At 41.8% G+C, this 21,050-nt stretch overlaps 1 protein-coding gene across 6 annotated transcripts in view; it reads right to left on the bottom strand.

Annotated features, from left to right (window-relative positions):
- Positions 1–21,050, bottom strand: part of CELF2 (CUGBP Elav-like family member 2) — a 393,255-nt gene that overhangs the window by 204,947 nt on the left and 167,258 nt on the right. Inside the window, exon 1 of one of the 6 annotated variants that reach the window (XM_065667013.1) lies at positions 3,397–3,503. The exons of the other annotated variants lie outside the window; for them this stretch is intronic. The gene's annotated coding sequence lies outside the window, so the exon portion shown is untranslated. Of the gene's footprint in view, positions 1–3,396; positions 3,504–21,050 lie in introns of those variants that run through there. 6 annotated transcript variants of the gene reach the window in all.

Raw genomic sequence — 21,050 nt, 5'->3', positions numbered from 1 at the left:
TTGTCATCCTTTGGGCTGCCATCAGCAGATGGTTTAACAGTCTGGAGTGATGGCCAAACTGAAAAGAACTGAGTAGTGCCACTGACTGCATTACGTTGACGAGAAACGATCAGGGGATTATCTTCTCATCTGAAATATGAGAACTGACTTCCATGCTCAGCCACAGACTTCCCGTGGACATGTCTCGTTTGGGGTAAAACAACAGCACAATCTAAACTACGACAGTCACCTATATAGACCATATATGAAATAAATTTAAGCTAAACTAGTTACTAGCAACAGCTGTGAAAGCACAGGCTCTGAAACTCATCTGCTGCAGACAAATCTCTAATCTCTTTGGCTCAGATTTATTAAATCTACATGTGCAGGATTTCCTACTCTATAGAAATAATCATTTTAGAGGGCAATTCAGACTTCAGGTGGACTAAAATGGAGGTAGAAATGTCTTTCCATGACAACAGAGGCATCCTAGGGCAAATCTAGATAAGTACTATCTATGTGTAAAGGAGGATAACAGCTTTTTCACAGCAATATCATGAAGATGAATAGAATACATATGGCTTAGAATAATGATAGCAATTATCTACCCCAGTTAGATTAACTTTCTTGTTTTCTGTTCAAGTTGTCTGCTAATAGTGTGCCAATACACATCTGCTCTGTAAAGGAAAAAGTATTCCCTTTCTGTTTCAACAGTTTAAGGTGTTGCTAGGAACCTAAGACCAGAAATGACATCCTGTGTCATCAAGCTTGGTCCCCAGCCAATATGGGTAAACCCAAATAATGACCTCATTCATCACATTCAAGCCCTGTAGTCCAGTAAACAGTGTTGCTCGTGCCACAGACTTTACGCTGAGTCTGCATGGCCTCAGGTCCCAGGCATGTCAGGCTTGTCTACACTTGTATTGCCCAGCCTGGAGCTTCATTTTTTTGCTGCTTTAGCTGTAGCAGCAATTTTCCTAATGATCAGGTGGCTGTTGCCTAATTTATTTTACTTTTGTTTATCTTCGCATAACGATGTGGTTTAAGTGTAATTTTTATACAGACAGGAGTAACAAGTAGTTACTCTGCGCAGGATGAAATATTTATGATCCCAGGATAATGACAGCATGCAGAGGAACACAGACACGGTTATCATAGATGAGACCTCGGAAGAGGTGACACACGGGGCAGTACAGAGGAGTGGAGGCAGGAACTGGTATCAGACAGGGCACAGAGTGACACTCAGGACCCAGGGGTATAAAAATTCAGCTACAGCTGGCTGAAGAAATGCAAACCTGTGGTTTTAGGGCTAAGAAAGAAGAAGTATCCAACACACATAAGACATCACGTCCAAACTGACTTCAGGGGTAATGCAGTGTTGCAATCCAATGAAGAAAGAGCAAGGTGTAAAAGCATGTTAGAAAACACAGAAAACCATTAAAACAGCCCAAAGCAGAGCCCAGAGTGAGGATGAAGAAATCATCATGCTCCTCATGGCAAAGAGGAAGAAGAAACTCCCACTATCAACATATCCCTTCCAGTAAAGCCCATGGTATCTGACAACTTGCCATAACCACCCCCCAGCACCAAAAATTAAAGCCATCAGCCTCGCGACCCATGCAGTAAAGGTGAGCAAAACACCACAGGCAGAAGTAGATACCCAGAAATGTGTGTATATCCATTTAAAATGTATTTTTATTGAAGCTTTACCCCTGTAACAGTATTCTTTCTCTTAGTAAGTAGATCTGAACTAATAATAACTCTTTGATTAGATCATTAAGATTTCAATTACAGTAATGATACATTTTTGCCTTTTACACAGAGGATGCATTTTGTCTTGCCTGTAAAGATTTTGCTGGTAGCAATGCCCAATATTAAAGCTAGCCTCTTGCCTCCATTCCTCCACAAGGCAGCCAGGCAAAGCCTCACAGCTCTGACCAAGAAAAAAACAAAACGAAACAAAACATCTACTAATTTTAGCATAAATATGACCAATTTATATCCATTACTGTCTTGTGCTCCTCTGCAGCATTTACTCTTCCCATATGTTCCTGCACAGCGGTCACACTCCTGTAAGGCACTGCAGAGGCTGATCAAGACCAGCTCTTTTTAGGCTCATCTTGTGGCCCCTTACATCTTTTCTTACTGTAGAAACCACAGCACAGACACAGACATCATTCAGGAAGTTTACAGCGAGAGCTGACCCATTGGTTAAGACGAAAGGCACAGCCACAACAATTTCATGTTCATTTCAAACATTCGTGTTTGCTGGAGTAGTTTTTGAGTAGTAACAAAGCGAGTGGTAATAATATAACAATCATGATAATATGTTAATAGTTTTAATTGAAGTAATTTCTGTAGACAATAAGAATTATACCCTAATGTGTTAATTAATATGATTAGGAAATGTTGCGAAAACGAGCATGTAAAATGATGTAACACAATATCCAGGAAGGCGTGTGTTACAGGGGATGGTTCCTCCGAGCGCTCCTCGGGGGGGAGATTCATGGACATTAATACACAAGGCTCCGGCAAGGTAAACAGCTGTTTCGACTTTAGTTATAATGAACATTAACACTACATCCCCATTTCTGCTTAATTAAACCTCTGACTCTGCAACTAATCAAGAGCAAACAGAAAGGTAACAGGCACTAATTGGGCCCTGTGCAATTTCAGCCGCAGCTTGCAGCCAGAGTGATCTACCTAAACCCCAAAACGCCTGCGAGAAGGTAAGTTTCTCTCCTGCTCCCCTCCGCCAGCCTACCCAACAATTTCTTCACTCAAAGCCAAACCATGTGGACGCAGGATAAAAGGAATGGATCATATGAAAGCACTGCAAAGTGAAAGATTAAATGCCTTTTCACTCCTGCCCAGGTAGTCACTTCCTTAGTAGTTGTTATAGAACATAAAGCACAAAAACTCCCCAAAGTGTCAAAGGACTCTCCCCAGCCCTCCTACTGGACAGTTGACAGCCAGCTCCTGTGCTCTCTGATTCATCTTCACCCTCCCTTAGTGAGGATCATAACTGTGTCAGCACAGTTAAACACCAAACAAGCATACCGAAGAGGCAGAGAAGGAAGTAGCATCCAACTTGCTTTTTAAATGCACATGTAAAAAACACAAGAGGCGTTACTAACGAAGAAAACCTTAAAATCCATAGTGCTGTGCCCTGTGTTGTGAAGATCAGCCTCCCTGCATAAAATGTCCCCCCTTCTTCATCACAACATCCATCAGTCAGTGCCTAAGCAGCTTTATGCAAGAGGAAACAAGGGCTCGCTGCGACTTCTCGTACCACCCTTATGGAGGAGAAAAGTAAAGAAAAAGAGGAACTTGTGGCCTAAAAGACACGGGATAATTTCACATTATTCTGTTAACGAATCTTTAAGACAAGAAAGGATAAGAAAATCATTGAAATACCTCACAGCCCCTTAGATCTGTAAGTGACAGCTACCGCCTCTCTTGAACCGCCTCACTTTGCAAGCATGCTCCCGAAGGTTTCTTTCTGACCTACAACCCTTATCTGAGCTTCCTCTGTGGCTTAGTACTACAGAAAGCGTCGTTTCATCGTCACGCTTTAGCCATTTACTCACTGGTTAACTTCTTATTTCCCCTGGAAGCTGAGAGTTCACAAATCTAGTAGGCAAAAGCTAGGGAAAACATCCTGCGGTTCACTACCAACACACAATAACCCTTAATATAAATACACATATTAACCTGCAGCACAGTTAATAGTCAGTTGGGATTTACACGCACAAGCAGGTTCATCTTCCAAAAGCACCATTTTGTAGCTGTCGGAAGGAAGTGGTAAATACTGTGCGCGCTCTCGCCACTTCATGGGAGACTGGCTACCTAAGCCCTGAACTGAGAGCAGACCTTAAATATAAATCACTTAATTGTTCATTTTATTTGATACCTAAGCACTTCATGCTAATACAGTTAATCATTAAAGACTTCCAATGTGACAAATTATACGCCCATCTCATAGAAGAAATATTACTGAAACGGAGCCGGGTCTGAAAGGCTCTCAGTAATGTACAGCGTATGTCTAATTTTAGATTGAGGTTGATTCCTCAGTCACTGGAGAGTTTGCAGTGTACACAGCCAACCCAGCTCAATCAACTGACTTCTATCTCCATGACTCCAGGTCACATTATCTCATGAATGAACTGTTATGTAGGTCAGTCAAGAGTCATCTTCTAATGGAATGCACGTTTCAGCCTTGGCATTTATGCTCTAGATATCAAGGCTGTAGAATATCGGGTGAGTCGAAAGAAAATATCAAGGAAGGGGTTGTGACCATTCGGCTTTGTTTCAGACAACAGGCATGGAAAGAGATGCTAGCAGAAGCTCCTATATAGCTGTTCTCATTTTAACTGGGTTTGATACAGATGGAAAGCGCAGGAGCAACAGGCTCGGTGCAGAGAGGTGTTGTTGGGTCACAGACCAGATTTTAGCTACAAATCAAGCGCTGTCCTGCTTACGTGGCTTGGCTGGGAGGTATATTGGTCTCTGCTGAGGCATGTTCCAAATATGTGTCTGCTTACTTGCAGTAACTGATACCACCAACTCTTTTCACACAGGCCCCTGAACGGTCATCAGGAAGGAGTATTTTTGGTTGCTGTTCCCAAATCAAGGTGGACTCGAAACAACAACTGTACTGAAAGTTTCCATTCTTCATCACCAGTCTCCTGAGTCATACTTGCACTTACACATTTTAAAGAGCAAAGTCTTTGGGGAGACTTCCCCATATGGTTCATGAACTGTTTATGTATCTTTGTAATCAGGGGGTTGATGAAAAATATATTAGAGTTACAAGCCCTGGTAAAATGATTACAAGCCCTGGTAAAATGAAAAATATCAGACTGGAGATGCTCGATGAAACTAAAGTAAGAGAGATATTGCTTTATAGAAATGTTTTTGATCAGACATTTCTTTTCACTTCCTGTTCAAGCCAAGCTATTTTAACATAGACACAAAACCAAAATTGCAACTGATTAGAAGTGGGTTGGCAGTAGTTCCCGTATGAGGAAACACATTGCTCACCATCAGATAAAACCCAAGCTGTCTAAATGCAGCACTACTGCACTTTATAACGGTGACCCAGCAGCTATTTACTAGTTACTTGTGTATTTTCAATTTTCAGAAACAACTCACAAAGGCTTTTCTCCTCTTTTGTGCTCCCCCAACTTTAAAAATGGTGTGCAAAGGGTTAAAAACACTGAAGTGAAAGCAAAATGCCCAAGGCCAAGTTTTCCTGTAGCCTTTATACTTGGTTGCATTTTCATCTCCTGTGTCCTGACAGCTGTTATCTTCAAGTGTGCTCTGACATGCCCATTGCTGTTCTAGCAGCCTTTTTGTTCAACTCCAAGCTTGCTTTTTAAAGCTTTAAAACCCTAATGCATGCGGGATGTAGAAGGGAGATGCAGGAAGCAGACCTATTATATGGGATATATCTTTTGCCATCTTGTGCCCCAACTACTACAAAACAGGGAGCTCTAAAAAGGTACCAAAGCATGTGATAAAGAAAAATAGCTCCAAACGCCCTATGTAAACCTCTCCCCATCTCCAATAAAGCCTTTGTTCCACTGTTGTTCTCATCTCCCAGCAACAATTGCTTTGCACTCGCTTAGTGTGATTCTTAGGAGGATGTGAAAGCAGTTACAAACATCCGTTAATTAAGCCTCAATTTGCACGTGAGATGGGTAATATTCTAATTTTACAAATGGGTACCTTGAACCACACAACGCTGAAGAAAGCGAGCCAAAGCAAGGACTTGTGTACAAGCTAGAAGGAGGAAGACTGAGTTTCCTTCTTCTGACTACTATTCTAAATGAAACAAAAGCTATAAAAGTGCACATGAGATGTTGACAGCTTTTCCTTTGCAAAAGACAAACACAGAATAATTTTCCAGAAAATAAACACAGATACCCACATAAAAAAAAAACACAAACCAGATACTGAGGAATAAATTTTGTCAGGTCCAATTTGCAAGAAAGAGTATTAATGTATTTTTAATGGCTGAACCAAGGGAAGGTCATTATACAATGTTTTAATTCTAGTACATTAGTGTTGCATTTATACATTACCAGTTAATGCGATAATGTCAAACTCTCCACGAGTTGTGACATCATAAAAAATATAGGCTGCTTCAGTATACTTTGGGAAAAATAAATCTGAGCTATTATTAAGCTCCCCTACTCCAGCGTTGGGAGAATGCTTATCCTGCTGCATCAATTTTACATGCAAGACAAAAAACTACAAAGGGAAGTCAACAGATGTGGAAAATGTAAACCTTTGGCAAAGTGCACATCAACCAAGACGAGAGGGTTTTTGCTCTTGTTTTGAGGGGTTATGGTTTTTTTTGCAAATGAAATAATTTCAGTGTTCTTTGACCTGTAAATGCCATTTTAATGGAATGCAGGAAAGAAATTAATAAAAGTGAAAAAAATAGAGTATAAATCTGAAAGCTTGAGGAAACAGTCTCTCCAGTAGAGATGTTGGGCTTCTATTGGTGAAAAGTGACAAGCAATGAACTGACACTCAGCACTGTTACAATAGGCCAATGCAACTCAAAGCTGATTTTGGGTAGTTCAGGAACAGAGTACAACATGCTGAGTTTTGCACATGGACATGGTTGTATATCCAAAAGTAAAGTATCCTCCTAGGATTAGCATTTACAGAAATGGAGTATTTCCCTGAACCTAGAAACATCATTCTTTTAAAGGCTTCTAAATCGAGATGGTTGTTTATGACACTATTAAATCCGTAGCTTACACACACACACTTTCTATAGATTAACATTTAGCAAAATGAAAATGTCCTGAAGGTAATTACCTGGCTGCAATTCAAGGCATTCATAAAAATTACAGTTCCCTTTGGCAAGAGGTTGCGCTTGGTGGGGAAGGAAGCACCGTTACCTGAAATTCAGAGCTTTCCGAGGATAAACCCATCACAGGGCTCTGCTGCTCTGGTTTTGACTCACCTCTTATTTCCTACAAGTGCATTTGCATTTGACCCACACAGAGGTCTGGCAGAGCCCCTATGTTTTTCAGTAGTAGTTTCTCATGCTGCCTCTTGGATTGGATGGTTTTTGCTCCCAGAACTATGGCATATCGCCTGCTGCACAGATGATGCCATGCTCTGTGCAACCTGGCTGTTTGGATGTCTTGCAGTGTGACTGGGGCTCATCACCTCTGCAAGCGAATGGTGGCAATTTTGATAAAACACACCCGACTGAAAAAGGGGAAACCAAGTTGTAGGCTTTGCTTTCATTAGTAATCAGGAGGGGTTTTTGTTTCACCCCTTACGTTTTGTCTGCCCTGAGACTGTCAACTTTCCTCAGGTGCTGGCCTGATTCACCACTGCAACTACCCCAACTGAAGGCAGGTTTAGCTTTGCTGTACTTAGACTAAGCACTTCAGAACATTTTTATCACTGTGCTCAGGGCAAGATGGAGCTGATTAGAGCCAAGACCCTCAGACACTCATGTAGCACAGTCATTGGTGACAAAGATCTTGCCAAAAATTGGACCAAAGCAATAGTGCATCACACCTCATTTTCTTCATCTTCAGACGGCTGCATCTGTGGGCTGTACTACCACTGATCACAGAGCCTTGTTTGGTTGGTTCTTCTTCATTATATGGCTTTTCCCTCCCCAAACCTTAAAGCTGTTCATGGAAAACACATCAGTTTTCATTAAAGTTTACATTAGCTCTCTCTGCTCCATCTCCTTTCTGCATACTGTTACAAAACTGCCTTACTTTCAGTACACTAACTCTTTATTGTTGCTTCATCTTTTCAAATACCTCCAGATCTCATACTTACTAACTTTCTTTTTTCTGCCCTTTTGTTGTTGTTTTGGGTTTGGTTTTTTTTTTATAGGCAGGTGCTTACAAACTTATAGATTATACAGTAAAGTTGGATCAGTGTTTTGAGGACTGAATCTCTGGTCAGTTTATCTGCACAAGTGAATGGAGCATTTCAAGGATTTCTTCCTTCTACAGATATATGATGCTACCATCCCTTCTTTTAGGCATTGAACTCATGTCTCTATCACTCAAAGAGAGATTACACTAATACTCCTGTCTGAAAGAATATGTAGGCTTATACAAGGCAAAATAAATTACACCAGTAAGGAGCGGGTGACATCTTCATGGTGCCCATGAACTATTAACTAAACATGTCAATGGATAGAGTACAACAAAAGACTTTCTTCTGAAACAATGTATGCAATTATGAATATGTAAGTTATGTTTTCCATGTTGCAGTTTGACCTCTGCTTACTGAAATGTTGACAAGGACACTCATATTCTGACTGCAGAACACAGTACAAATCAAAATCAAAACCGAAAGAACCAACCCGTTAGATTACAGGGGACCCTCAGGTTTCACTTCAACAAAACGGACAAAGTTTTCAGTCCACAGGACTATAATGAAAAAGATTTAAAACATGAAATGAGACTATCAGAGGCTTATGATTCTCAAGACAAAGAAGTATGCATCTGCTTAAGATTTTAGGTTCTGTTATGTCACAGAAATCTTGCACTTTTCAATTTGAAGACTTCTAAAGGGATGATATTATTTTTAATGACCTGAACTTAGCAGCACTTTCCAACATTGCAACTTGTTTTATCTTAATCTAAACTTTGACTGTTTTAATTTGCAGGGAGATATGACTAAAAGTTTTCTTTGCTTAACTCACTGCAAGTGGTCAACTCACTCTAAGCTTGATTCAACGTAAAGATTAGCACTAGAGCTGTTTTATGTTGAAGCCTGAAGAGGAAGGTCTCGTGGTGGGACTTTGTATGGAAGAATCAGGCATTTTTTGCCAGACTACTTTGTTTAGTTTTAAAGTTTTCAGGTACTTGGAAATGCAAAATTGAGACGGCTGCAGTTGGGCTTCCAAGGCTTTTGCATGTGTAGACAACAGGATGTTCTACACAGGGGCGTGTCCTGCTGATGGGTTTCTCCGGTACTGAGATAACCAAGATAGTTTATATCACATAAAATACAAGAGGCTGAAAGGAAGGAGGAAAAAACCAAATCACACCCAAATCCAAGCCGCCCAAATTCGGTCCTGGCTCCTTTTACGCTGAAAGTTTTGCATCAGAGCTATTTGTTGAACCGGGGAAAATGCAGCTGGTACAGAGATAAGGAAGGCATGAAAATGGAAGGTCTTACGACAACCACGCTTGGCTTTGTACAAGCATCATGTTACATTGGATAAATCAAGTGTAATGGTATGCGATAGGGGCAGGTAAAGACAGGAGCACTAAGGAGTACAGCTGTGGTTTAATGCTTTCCTCGGCACGCTGGCAGCGGGGTTTCATTATCAGCCTTGACTCACTGACTATTACAAACCTAAGCCAAGCGAGAAAAATTTCCATCAACGAATATTTATAGAGCAAAAGGTTAACTAATACAGAAAAGCAGGGCTGAACTCACTGCAGAACACAGCTGGGGAAAGAAATTTGGGGATGTTGAAAAGGCTGAATTTCGGTACAGACCAAATGCTGGAAACAAGTAAAAAATCACTTGGACTTAAAATTCAAATTGAAAGCAGGAGGTTGCATGAGGACTGCAGGACAAAACCATTTAAAAATGTAGTAAATAAAATGAGATTATTGAGTATCTCATCATGGCCAACAGTGGAACCATGTAGCAGAACCAGGTGTTTTAAAAGGGCCTGAGATGACGCTGAGTGCTTGTTACCTGCTGTATGAACACTGAAACAAAATTAGCTTTTAAAAATTATATGCAATATCTTTAATCTCTCTGTGTTATTTTGTGAAGGGCAGAGATATTAGTGGAGCTTGTAAAGAAGTATATTGGCAATTTTCACCCTAAAACATCTGACAGTTAATAAAAAGGGGGAAAAATTGCATTCCTTCTCTTCATGAAGGTCCTTATACGTATGAAAGTATTCCACAGAACATATCAAACTTTTTCTTCAGTCTCCCAAATGTTGCTTCTTTTTTTAATGTCTACGATCTTACAGTGCAGTGAGTAAACAGAAACACATTATCACATTCACAAAAAGAAAAGTTCTAAATGATGAGACCTAGACAGGAAGCCTTACATTCATACTGTAGATAGAATCTAAAAGCTAAAAACATGAAAGCAAATGAAAACTCAGCTTGGTTGTGTTTTTAATACAGTCTTGCTAAGCCTGATAGTTTTGCAACAGGACTTGCTGGGCAATGACTGCTACGCCATTGCCTGAATGCTGACAGATTAACCCCAGTTTCAACACAGATTCTTAAATTTCAAGTACTTTCCATATTGCCTAAAGGCTACTATATTAAACTGAGATTTAAATTCATGTTGAAGTGAAACATCGTAGAATTGTAATAAATTGTATTAACAGGGAAAAGTTGGAATTTACACAACAATAAAGTATTCTGGGGAAGGCTGGAGAAGGATGAGCTATTTACAAGTTTTCAGATTCCCCATAATTTGTCATTTTGCAGAGGTTCTCCAAGACCTTCCCCTCCACCCCCAATATAAACTGATTTTCTCCTGTCATTTTTGCCCTGCCTTGTAGACCTTAAGGATCAAAATGAGAACAAACACTGAGGAAGGCACACAGTGAAACATCTGTGCTGCGGTGCACCCCATTTACATGCTGTAACAGAGCTTACTGTGTGAAGGTCACAGCACCCAGCAGCACAAGATCTTTGTGATTCATCACTGTGAAAACATTCAGCTCTTTAGAATCATAGAATCATAGAACAGTTAGGGTTGGAAAGGACCTGGAGATCATCCAGTTCCAACCCCCCTGCCATAGGCAGGGACACCTCACACTAAACCATCCCACCCAAGGCTTCATCCAACCTGGCCTTGAACACTGCCAGGGATGGAGCACTCACAACCTTTGCCCCCAAAACTTTTGGATTATGGTAAAAGATTAGTTCACAATGTATTGTACCAATGGGGTTACTCTATACGCTGTTCCCACATACTTGGAACAAGGTTTTATACAGGAAAATACCCATGAGTTGAAACCTAAATCTTCCTGGTGGCATATTACCAGGTGCTTCATCTGCCAAGTTGGGAAGGTTTTGCAAGAGGGTTAATGCAGGTGTTTTCTAATTCTTGGTATTTTCCTGTTCTTTCAGTGGGATTTTGAAACAGAAAGTGCCTTTTGCTAGCTGCAAGAGCAGGAAAGTATCTGGCCAGCTTTTCAGGAAAGAGGAGTTTTGCCATTCACTGAGGTTACAGCAAAGGCAAGGCTCTCTCTCCCAGCCACGCAGCTGCGTTTCCCTGTTCTTTCTTCTCCCTACATAAGATTCACACATAAAAGCGTAGGAAATCATGTCCTAGAAAGGTATGTCGGAAAGGTTTGAAGAGAACTGTCATCTCTCCCATTGCACGGCACTGTCACCTTTGAAAGACTCAAAATACATGCAGGGAGGGGGGAGGAACTAAAAAAGGCAATAAAAAACATAGAACCTGAAAACTCAGAAATAAAAAAAAGGGAAGAAATATAAAAGTATTTGTTTCAAAACCTGAATACTGATCTTGCTGCCTATTACCACAATTTCGCCTATAGCCTGTGCTCTAATCGAGAACAAGGTAAGCAGGATAAGCAGATGTGGGGTATTTGCTCAAGACGTTTCATTAGGCCTGACACACCAGGCCTTTTGGAGGGGGTAAAACAAGTTAACATTAAAATCCAAACAGCAGGCTTGATAAATTCATCATCATGTCCCGTCTCTCTTCATGCTGTCTTCTTGGACTGCTCTTCATTCAAGACTCAGCCCTAAATCATAAGGTGCTGTTGAATAAGAAACCTAGCTCACGTCAGCAGCTAATATTCATAGAAACATTGAATCGTGGAACGGTTTGGGTTGGAAAGGACCTTAAAGATCATCCAGTTCCAAGCCTCTGCCATGGGAAGCAACACCTTCCACTAGACCAGGTTGCTCAAAGCCTCAGTACTGCCCCATCATAACAGAAGAGCCCAATAACATATGGATATGGACAATGTTCTGCTGTGCATACCTTCCATAAATACTAATCTGCCAGCTACTGTGAGTCAGGTTATCAGCTCTGAGCAGTGATGTCAAGACACATAATTTTTAGCACAAGAGTAAAGCTTTTTGCCAAATCTTGTCCATCCAAAGAGTATTTACTCCTAAAACCAAACCAACTCACACACCTTCACATAGATATAAGCTCCTCACAAATCTTGCATGCATCCAAAGAGTATTTGTCCATCCAAAGAGTATTTACTCCTAAAACCAAACCAACTCACACACCTTCACATAGATAGAAGCTGCTCACACAACTTGAATGCAACTGCAGAATGTCTGCCTGCCTCCACAGAGCACCTACTACACTCGTGATGGTTGATAACCAAGAACGCGCTGCACATGATCCAACAGCAAATCCAGGGGCACTGAGCAAGCAAAGCAGATGCAGTGTGAAAAGCAGCAAAGTTGAAAAGCAGAAAAAATAAAGTAGTAAGTTTTATATTGAGGATAAAATTTAAAATGTCTATTTTAGTGACGTGGCATTAGGTTTATGCAGTAAAGCAAATGCATGACATCAGGAAAGGGGTATTTCAAGAACTGTATCACAGGATCCCAGACTGGTTTGGGTTGGAAGGGACCTTAAAGCTCGTCCACTTACAACCCTCCTGACATGGACAGGGGCACCTTCCACCACAGCAGGTTGCTCCAAGCCCCTGTGTCCAACCTGGCCTTAAACAGTGCCAGGGATGGGGCAGCCACAGCTTCTCTGGGCAACCTGCTTTGGTGTCTCACCAGCCTCACATAGTTAAGAACTTTCTTTTTAACGTCTGATCTAAATCCACCCTCTGTCAGTTTAAAGCCACTCCCCCTTGTCCTGTCACTACATGCCCTTCTAAAAAGTCCCTCTCCAGATTTCCTGTAGAAATAAACTATGCAATTCAGTTTAATTGAAAAAGACAGGCACAAAACCACAAAGGGATACACCAAGAAGCAAATAAAGCATTCCTCGGTGAGATAACAGATTATAACACAAAACCACCACCCCAAACTGGCCCACCGAACACTTATCTCAGCAGCCCCAGACAGCAGCATCTGTCCTTGGTGTGAGCTCTCACGCGATCCAGCTCATCCCAGTCCCTACCTGGAGGCAGCGGAGCAGCAGACACACTCAAGGCATGGCAGTCAACTGTTCAGAAGTCATACCCAATACAACTCACTTCCAGCCTTCCAAAACCTCCCACTCTTCACAATAGGAAACCAGCAGTACAGCACTCACTCCTTGAATTACTTTCTTTTCCAGTAACAAAGCTGAGCACTTCTGAGAAACAGCCAGAATAATGTTGCTTCAGAAAGTGCAAGTAACAAGCAGTGTCTTCCAGCCAGAGGGGTAATAAGTTACACCCTGAATCCTATTTAGCTGTTTACATAATTCACAGTTTCTCTGGTTACATACTTCATAAAATATGACATCCAGCTGGGAAAGTTGGTCCACTTTATTGTCATATGGCAGTTGCTCGCTTTATATCATCCAAATATCAATTAAAAGGCAGAAACAAAACTGTTCGGCAGATAGCTTCGTATTTTCATGTCACATTTGCATGCATGCACCCAAATACTTGCTGTCATTCAAAGAGGAAAAATAACCTTGTCTGAAATGTAAGCTGACTCTGCAGTGTTAGGCATCAAGTGCAATTCCCAAAAACCTTGAGAAAGAGAACAATGAACAGACGTGCTCAAATTCTGCGTCAGCTATTTTTATGGTGCATTTCTTCAGATCACTGAAATTAAATCATAATGCGCTGTCAAATAACAGATCTAGATCCCAGAAGTCAACATGATGGCGTTTCTAAAATACAGCATATGGATATAGAGCCTTTCCTGATACATATGCATTTAGCAAATATTAGAAAAATCAATCAGAATCAACATGCAAAGTCTCCACAATGACTAGATGCCTTGTGTTATTCATTTCTAATCCTAATTGCTTGATTTCATTCATCAGGATTTATATATGCACCAGTACACTACTGAGGCAGTTAAAATTAAATACATCCCATTTTTTCCCCCGAAAAGTAATGGACTTTTTATTGCAATGAGAGATATTAACATATAATTCTGCTCCTAACTCCAGTTCATAATGTAAGTGGATCCATTGATCACTTGCAAAAGGCAACAAAAAGAGAGTTTTGTTTGATGCTAAGGGCAAATAATAACCTGACCAGATTATCCATTATTCTGGATAATCCATCCAGTGTCTAAATACTACACAAGTATTTTGACAACAACCAAGTCGGATTCGTGGCACACAAGTAAAAATGTACTAGGAAAGGCCTTGTAAATAAATCTACATCTGTGCTGCACCAAACCCATGTTACTCTATATGAGCCTACCAAACTCACCATGAACAATTTTAGCAGCCACAATGTAAGACAAGCACAAAGAAACCAGAGGAAAAGATACACATGACAAGAATTACCTGGGGTTTATACACTTTTTTTCATGCCTATCTCTCACAGCAGGTTACAAGTGTAAGTGGAATGATCTGTAACCTATAGATGGAGGGAATAAGGTTAACTAGGGCAACAGAGGAAGTCAGCGGCTTATTCCACTGGAAGAAACAGCCTCTAACCTGTATTAACAAATAGTATTGCCATGGTGGGGGAAGGGAAAGATTAATTAGTAAGGTCTACCACCATCCACCATTCATTTAATGCATGCAAATCCCTATGGTTTAAATTTGAAGTTACATACATGTATTGTATACACACAGAAGGAGGCAGTTTACAGGATAAAAACAGTAATTAGATCAGGAAAAAAGTGTGCTCCATAACTTAAGCCCTCAAATCACTACAAAAGAGTAACAGCCATGAAATATTGAAGAGTCAACACTAACACCATTAAGCTTCAGAGGAGATCACCTTCTCAGCGCCAGCTTCTTGCACTGATCATCTGCAGAATGGGCAGCCCCGCATCAGTTTGTTTGCAGAAGCTTCTTCCCAACTACATCAGCTAGAAATTAATCACTTGAATTCTCCAAAAGCCATAAGATGCCCTTGCAGAGATCTGTTCTGCACCTTCTCGAGTCCAATCTTGGATTTCTTAGGAGCTTTGTAAATAATTTAACATTTCCACGGAGGGAAATAGGAACGTTCTTTAAGAACAAGAAGATATTAAACGCTACCAAGTAGGTAAGAGGCTTTTGAAGATGAAAGTTATATATATTTGCAAAGCCTTCTTCCAGTTTTCACAGACTCTCTTCTCTACACGTAACCATGATTGGTAGAACAGCAGTAAACATTTAAACTGCATTGCATTACGTGTATAATAAGAGCTTGACAATTTTATTTTCTCCAAGAAGCAGCACTGCCTATATGCTCTCTAGTGGATGAACAGGGTTTTTACAAGGTCCCTCCTTCCCCCTCCTTTAAATGTGATCAAATATGAATTGAAAGGCTTTTATTCTGCCAGAATCCCAGCCCAAGGTTTTGTGTTTCTCTAGCAACAATAACACACTAACAACTGAAGCAGGGCAGAGAGCAGCTTCTCCTCCATCCCTCTGCTGCATCAGGTGCCATCTGCATCACCACGCAACTTCTGACCTAGACCTTGGTGAGAACTAAGGGTAAATGGATTATTATTGAATTCTCTTAAGGCACATTTTGAAGTGTGTGTTTGTCATGGGTAATCATACATGAAGGCTTTCAGAGGCAATTCCTGAAATCAAACATTAAGTTACTACAGTATGAATTGACTAAGGAAGACTTCTGAGGCTCCTTGCCCCGCAGCCCTCCTGAGCCCCACTTCTTTTCTCCAGTGCCCCTAAGTCACAGTTGGAAGGAAAGAGGCTGCTCACAGATTGCTTCCTACAAAGACTTTTGTTTTCCATGTCAAAAGCATGCTGGGGAGGGATGCAAAAAGGGATGAACGAGTCCAACCTAACTAAAGGCCACCGTGGTTTCACAAAACACTGCACCTCTGCACAGAAAGCAAAGTAGCCAGGATTTGGGAAATTCATATTTATGATGCAAGACTAAGCTGCAAAATCTTTATCTCTGCTTTAACCAATTTTGGGTAAACTGAGGGCTTGAGGCTCCAGGGGCTTTCAGCAATACCAAGTTAAACCAAGCTACCTTAAAGGCTGTCCGTGTTTTCCCATTCTGGCAGAGGAATCCTGCATGAAAGCCTCTCCCTTCCCAGACAGCAGGTGCACAGGCTGCTAGAGCCCATTTTCCTTTAGATTAGCTGTATGCATCACTTCTTAAAAATTTATAAATCACTTAGCTTTCCAAGAGCCAGATTCCCAGTGGAGCATCTGGAATTACAGCCATGCTAGCAGTAAAGGAGGGGAGAGTTTGTTAGAGTTGGCATAATACAACGAACTACACTATAAATTACTTTAGGAAACTGCTGCTAATGCCCTTTCTTTGCAGGCTTGGGGGATACCACTCTCCCTGCAGTCCACTTCTGCTGAAATTAAAGAAGTTCAGTCATTTGAACGGAGAATATAGGCTTCTGCTCATCTGAAAGCGTTTTTTTCCCACCTAGAGGGCATAATCACCAATTACATCTAGATAATATAAATTTAATTATTTTTATTGGCTAACACGGTCGCTATCAGCAAGGAAAGCAAATACACTCCCAGAACTACCATTAGGAATTAGCACATTCGCAACAAGCAGCTAATCCCTGCGAGACGAGACATTTCTTAGGACAGTTTCTTAGAGCCAAGTAATGGGAGAGTCCCCATAGGAGGCTTTGATGAGTGGTAAAAAAGCCCAACCAAACTGAAACAACAAATAAAGCCCTGAAACCCCTCTTTGTTCCTTCTCAACTCACCTTTTCTTTTCTTCTTGCCGCTCCTTCTTGACTCTGATTTCTGAATTTATAAAAGTCTTCAAAAATGTATTTTTATATATTGTGCATTCTGTACACTGAAATCTCCTCCTTTTTGGCCTTTGAAGTCCAGTGTCTTTGTAGACTGCCTTATTCTGGGACTACAGTTTTGGTTTGCTTTGAAAACATTCATTAAAACAGCACATGTTTAAAATGCCTCCGTTCCCTGGTTTCTACTCATGTCTCCATACAGCACTTTGTCCTGTCTCAGATGCATGAAGTCCTGATGTTTGAGGCTGTGTAGGCCACATCATCGGCTCCTTCCCTCACCAATGGACAGAAACTGGCCCTCCACGGCCATCTGTTCCTGCAGGTCAGGAAGAGATGAACACCCCCAGGGGCCCCTTCTCCTCTGTCAAGGGGCCAGAAGAACCCGAGATCACAGCCTCATATTTCAGAGTTGGCTGCTTGAGCCAGGGTTGATAATTCCTATTTTAGTCCCTTTTCAAGACAATCTCACCTGCAGTCTACAGGTCACTGGGATTCAGGGATCCACAGGTTGAGAACCACCTCTGTAGTACAACCAAGCATCACACAGGGTGAAGGCCAATACCTGCACAGTGAGAATCACTGGTGGTACACTGAGGTCTTCTAATTATCACCATAATATCAACCATGAGAGCAAAGAGGCACCAATGGTACTTCTGTTGTGGCCTGGCACATGGGTGGTTCACCCGGTCGTCTCTGCCATCGTGTCTTTTTTGTTTGCACGACCCATAGCAGCCCGGATTAAAGCCTGTTGGAGGTGTACCCCAGAAAGCAGCGTGGGTTTATTAAGTGCCATTCCATCCTCGTGCACATCCAATCATTCATCAGGTTTGCCTTTTCCTTCCCCTGCAAGCATCTCTAAAGGAGAGGCAGAAACACGTATGCTGCGGTGTGACCTCCCTCAAGCTTCAGCTTTCCCCCTCTTTACTTCTCCCCAGCCTTGCTCAGCAGAGGAGCTTGGTGCCGCCCAACCTGAGAGCTGCAACAGAAGCCGCGCTGCAGCGTTTGCATGCAGGGTGAATCAGCAGCTTTTCCCATAAAATAAGGCTGCTGGGATTGCTGGGGCAGTTACATAAGGCTGCAGCAGCCTGGGAAAGCCGGTGTCAGAGGGAGATGAGGCAAGAGCAGCACCGGGAAAGCTCATCGGAAACACGGAATGGCTCTCGCAGAGGACCTGCGAGGTAACCCTTCACAAACGCACAGTTTGGGACGAGCAGTAACTCACACTTCTTGCTCGTATAAGGCGGAGGCCAAATGGCTCCTGGTCCTGCGTGAGGTGGTGGAGGTGGAGCTCCCTTTCCACTCATGGCCATGTGCAGGAAGGAGCCACTAATTTTGTATCAGCTCTGGGATGTCCAAGGAGGACGGGTGATGATGAGAGGGAATGACAACCCCTGAGGCATGTCCTTGACTCCTGCATATACTGGTGAAACAGAGGAGATGAAGGGAATTGGCTGCACCTAGCTATAGGAGCTGTGTTACTCCTTAAGCATCCCTGAAGGCATCGTTATATACACTGTCATTAGGGCTCTCTCTGCTCTATAGGAAGGGAAAAGGTAACTAATGACTACCATAGGAGGACATCCAGCTAAGTGCTGCACCTTACCTACCATACTCCAAGCCACTGTTCGAAATCATGCAGACTGTCAACCCCCTATCACATCTAGTTTTAATTGACTGCCATTCCAGAAACCTCTTCCAGCCTCGGAGTTCACATCCTCCTGCCCATCCACAAAGCCATCACAAATCCTCTTGAGCATTTGCCATTTTGCATATTCCTTCTCGGGGTTTGGATTTTTGCATTTCTATTTCCAAAACCTCTCTTAAAGCTCCCCTCAAGGGAGGGCTGGAATTTGCCAGTCAGAAGCATGGCATGCATATCTGTGTAGTGATACTGGCCACTTTCACAAGGAACTGCTTTGTGATCAGTAACACAAAAGAAGAGTCAGGAGGATTTTGCACGTGACTCTCTTTCTGTCTTGTTTTGAGTGCTTTTGTGTTGTTTTCTTAATCATGACACAGTAATCACAAAACCCTGAGAGGAGATTTACTCTGCATTACTGCCTCTGACACTGCCCTTTCAAACACACCCAGAACACCCGGTTGTCACTCCCTGCCAGCATCCTTCTGTTTCACCACTCCAAACATGTTCTTTTTGTACCAATCCCTCCCCCTTTCCCATTCATTTGCTTCGGCACTTCTTTCCCAGGACTCCACAGTCTTCCAAACTGTTCCTTTTGGAGGGCAGCACTTCCTTGACGGCACTAAAATCCCTCCTGAAAACACATCTGCTGAATCGCTTGCAAGAAATTAGTCCCGCAAATTGTGTCTTTCTTCATATGCATCTGCGTGCCTGTTCTCCAAGCCCACATTCACCTACCCAGGAGCACAGTCACCCTAGAGTTTGGCTGCGAACAAAGGAGAGAGGGGGAGAAACACCTCCGGAGGATCATTCTGAGCACCTAAGATTTAATGTAATAGAACTATTAATAATACATAAGAAAAGAATTATCCAGAGCTTTTTAGTCAGAAAAATCTACAGCTCAAGTCCCATCTGAATTGAAAAGAGGGTTTTTTTCCCTGTTCGCTGGGACATGAATTAGTACCAAGTACATAACCTACATTTCCAGTTGAACGTGCAGCACTGCATACAGCCCTTGCTTTATATTTTAGTTCCTTCTTCCAAGTATAATCTTCTTAAGCATGCACTGAAATGCACTTGTCATTTACTGCCTGTTGTGTCAACTGTCAAGGTTTGGGGGTTTTTAATCCTGTTTCCTGTTCTGTTGTTCCCAGTCATTAACTCCATCTCCAACTTTAGTATTTACAGCACTAAATTGGATGGATAGCTTGTTTTCAGCACCCAAACTGCAATTGTTTGTGTCTCTCTTCGGTTTTAGCACTATATGAACAGGGTTGAATTTTCCAAGTGGTGGGAGACAAAGCACTTCTTCATGTACAAACCGGACCATGCCCTTAACTGTGGACTCAGTGGGGTCCTGTATCATTAAAATAAGGCACTTAAATGCTTTGCTGAATCAGTGCCAACACTCCCAGAGCCTTAAAGCCCCGAGCACCTTCTTTAAAAACAGATTGTAGCTCCACTCCTACTCACTTCAGCAGAACCTAAAAGTTTCCATCGCACAGGAACTTATCTTTGCTCTCTCGAACGGTGTCCAATTCAAGCTTCTAATCTGTGCCTTTTTATCTTATTCATTGCTCCCTGAATGTGGAATTCACTATCTATTTTCAAAAGGGAAGTGAGTACAACCACTGTTTCCTAGACAACAGAAGAGCAAAATTAACTCTTCCCCAGCCCCTCCCAAAATAGAGGCAGAAATACTAAATTTTGCTATCTGAACCATATTAAAGAAGAGCTACCTCTGAAATAACTGATGTTACAAAGCAATGCACGGGGGGGGGGGGAGGGGGGGGGGAAGAGGGATAAAAAACAGTTCACGCCTCTACATCATGAAAATACACCTTGCTTTTCACTCCGCATCCTTTCCCAAGCAAAACACAATTAGCCTGAGCTACAGAATCTACAGAGTCATCTTTATGATGATAATTAGAGCAGAGAAGAGAAATTCAAAGAATTCCACTCATCCAGCATGGGTAAAAGTCCTGCTTTTTCAGCAGGGCACAGAGACAGGATTTTACAGTTGATGGTCTTTGTATGGCATTTCAGTAGGCACCAATAAAACATAAACAATTGTTCGCAAAAAAACAAAGTGCAAATTCGTCTGATTCTACTGTGTTGGTTCCTTGCATGCTACACTACACTGAGGGATATTCATCCAGTGGGATTACTGGGATGCCTGAACCTCTCAATAACCTGGAATCCACTGAAGATTCATGCTGGGAAACCTGTACCTGCTTTTATATTATTTCCTTGTTAAATTGCTGGACTGCACCCCTCTGAGGTGACACTAAAGGGGAAAAAGCATTACTAGATACCAATAAAGTAAAACCATTTCCACTTGTTTTATATTTCAGTGCTTTACAATTAGTGTTATGGAGGCTTGAGGATCCTGGGGTCTTTCTGTAGTTGTGTTTTGCTGCCTTTTGTCTGGGTTGTGCCCATGCAATATAAGTGCACATCCTTATAGCCCATAACCAGAGCAATTCCTGAAACCCACCACAATGCAAATAAAAGTGATTTCTGGGGCATCATTTACATTTATAACAGATGTGAAGAAGAGATTTGTTTTCTGT

The sequence above is a fragment of the Lathamus discolor genome, chromosome 1, assembly GCF_037157495.1.
Source record: "Lathamus discolor isolate bLatDis1 chromosome 1, bLatDis1.hap1, whole genome shotgun sequence".
Lineage (NCBI taxonomy): Eukaryota > Metazoa > Chordata > Aves > Psittaciformes > Psittacidae > Lathamus > Lathamus discolor.
Note: the sequence above shows the minus strand (reverse complement) of the source record. Positions and strands in the feature narration are given on the sequence as shown.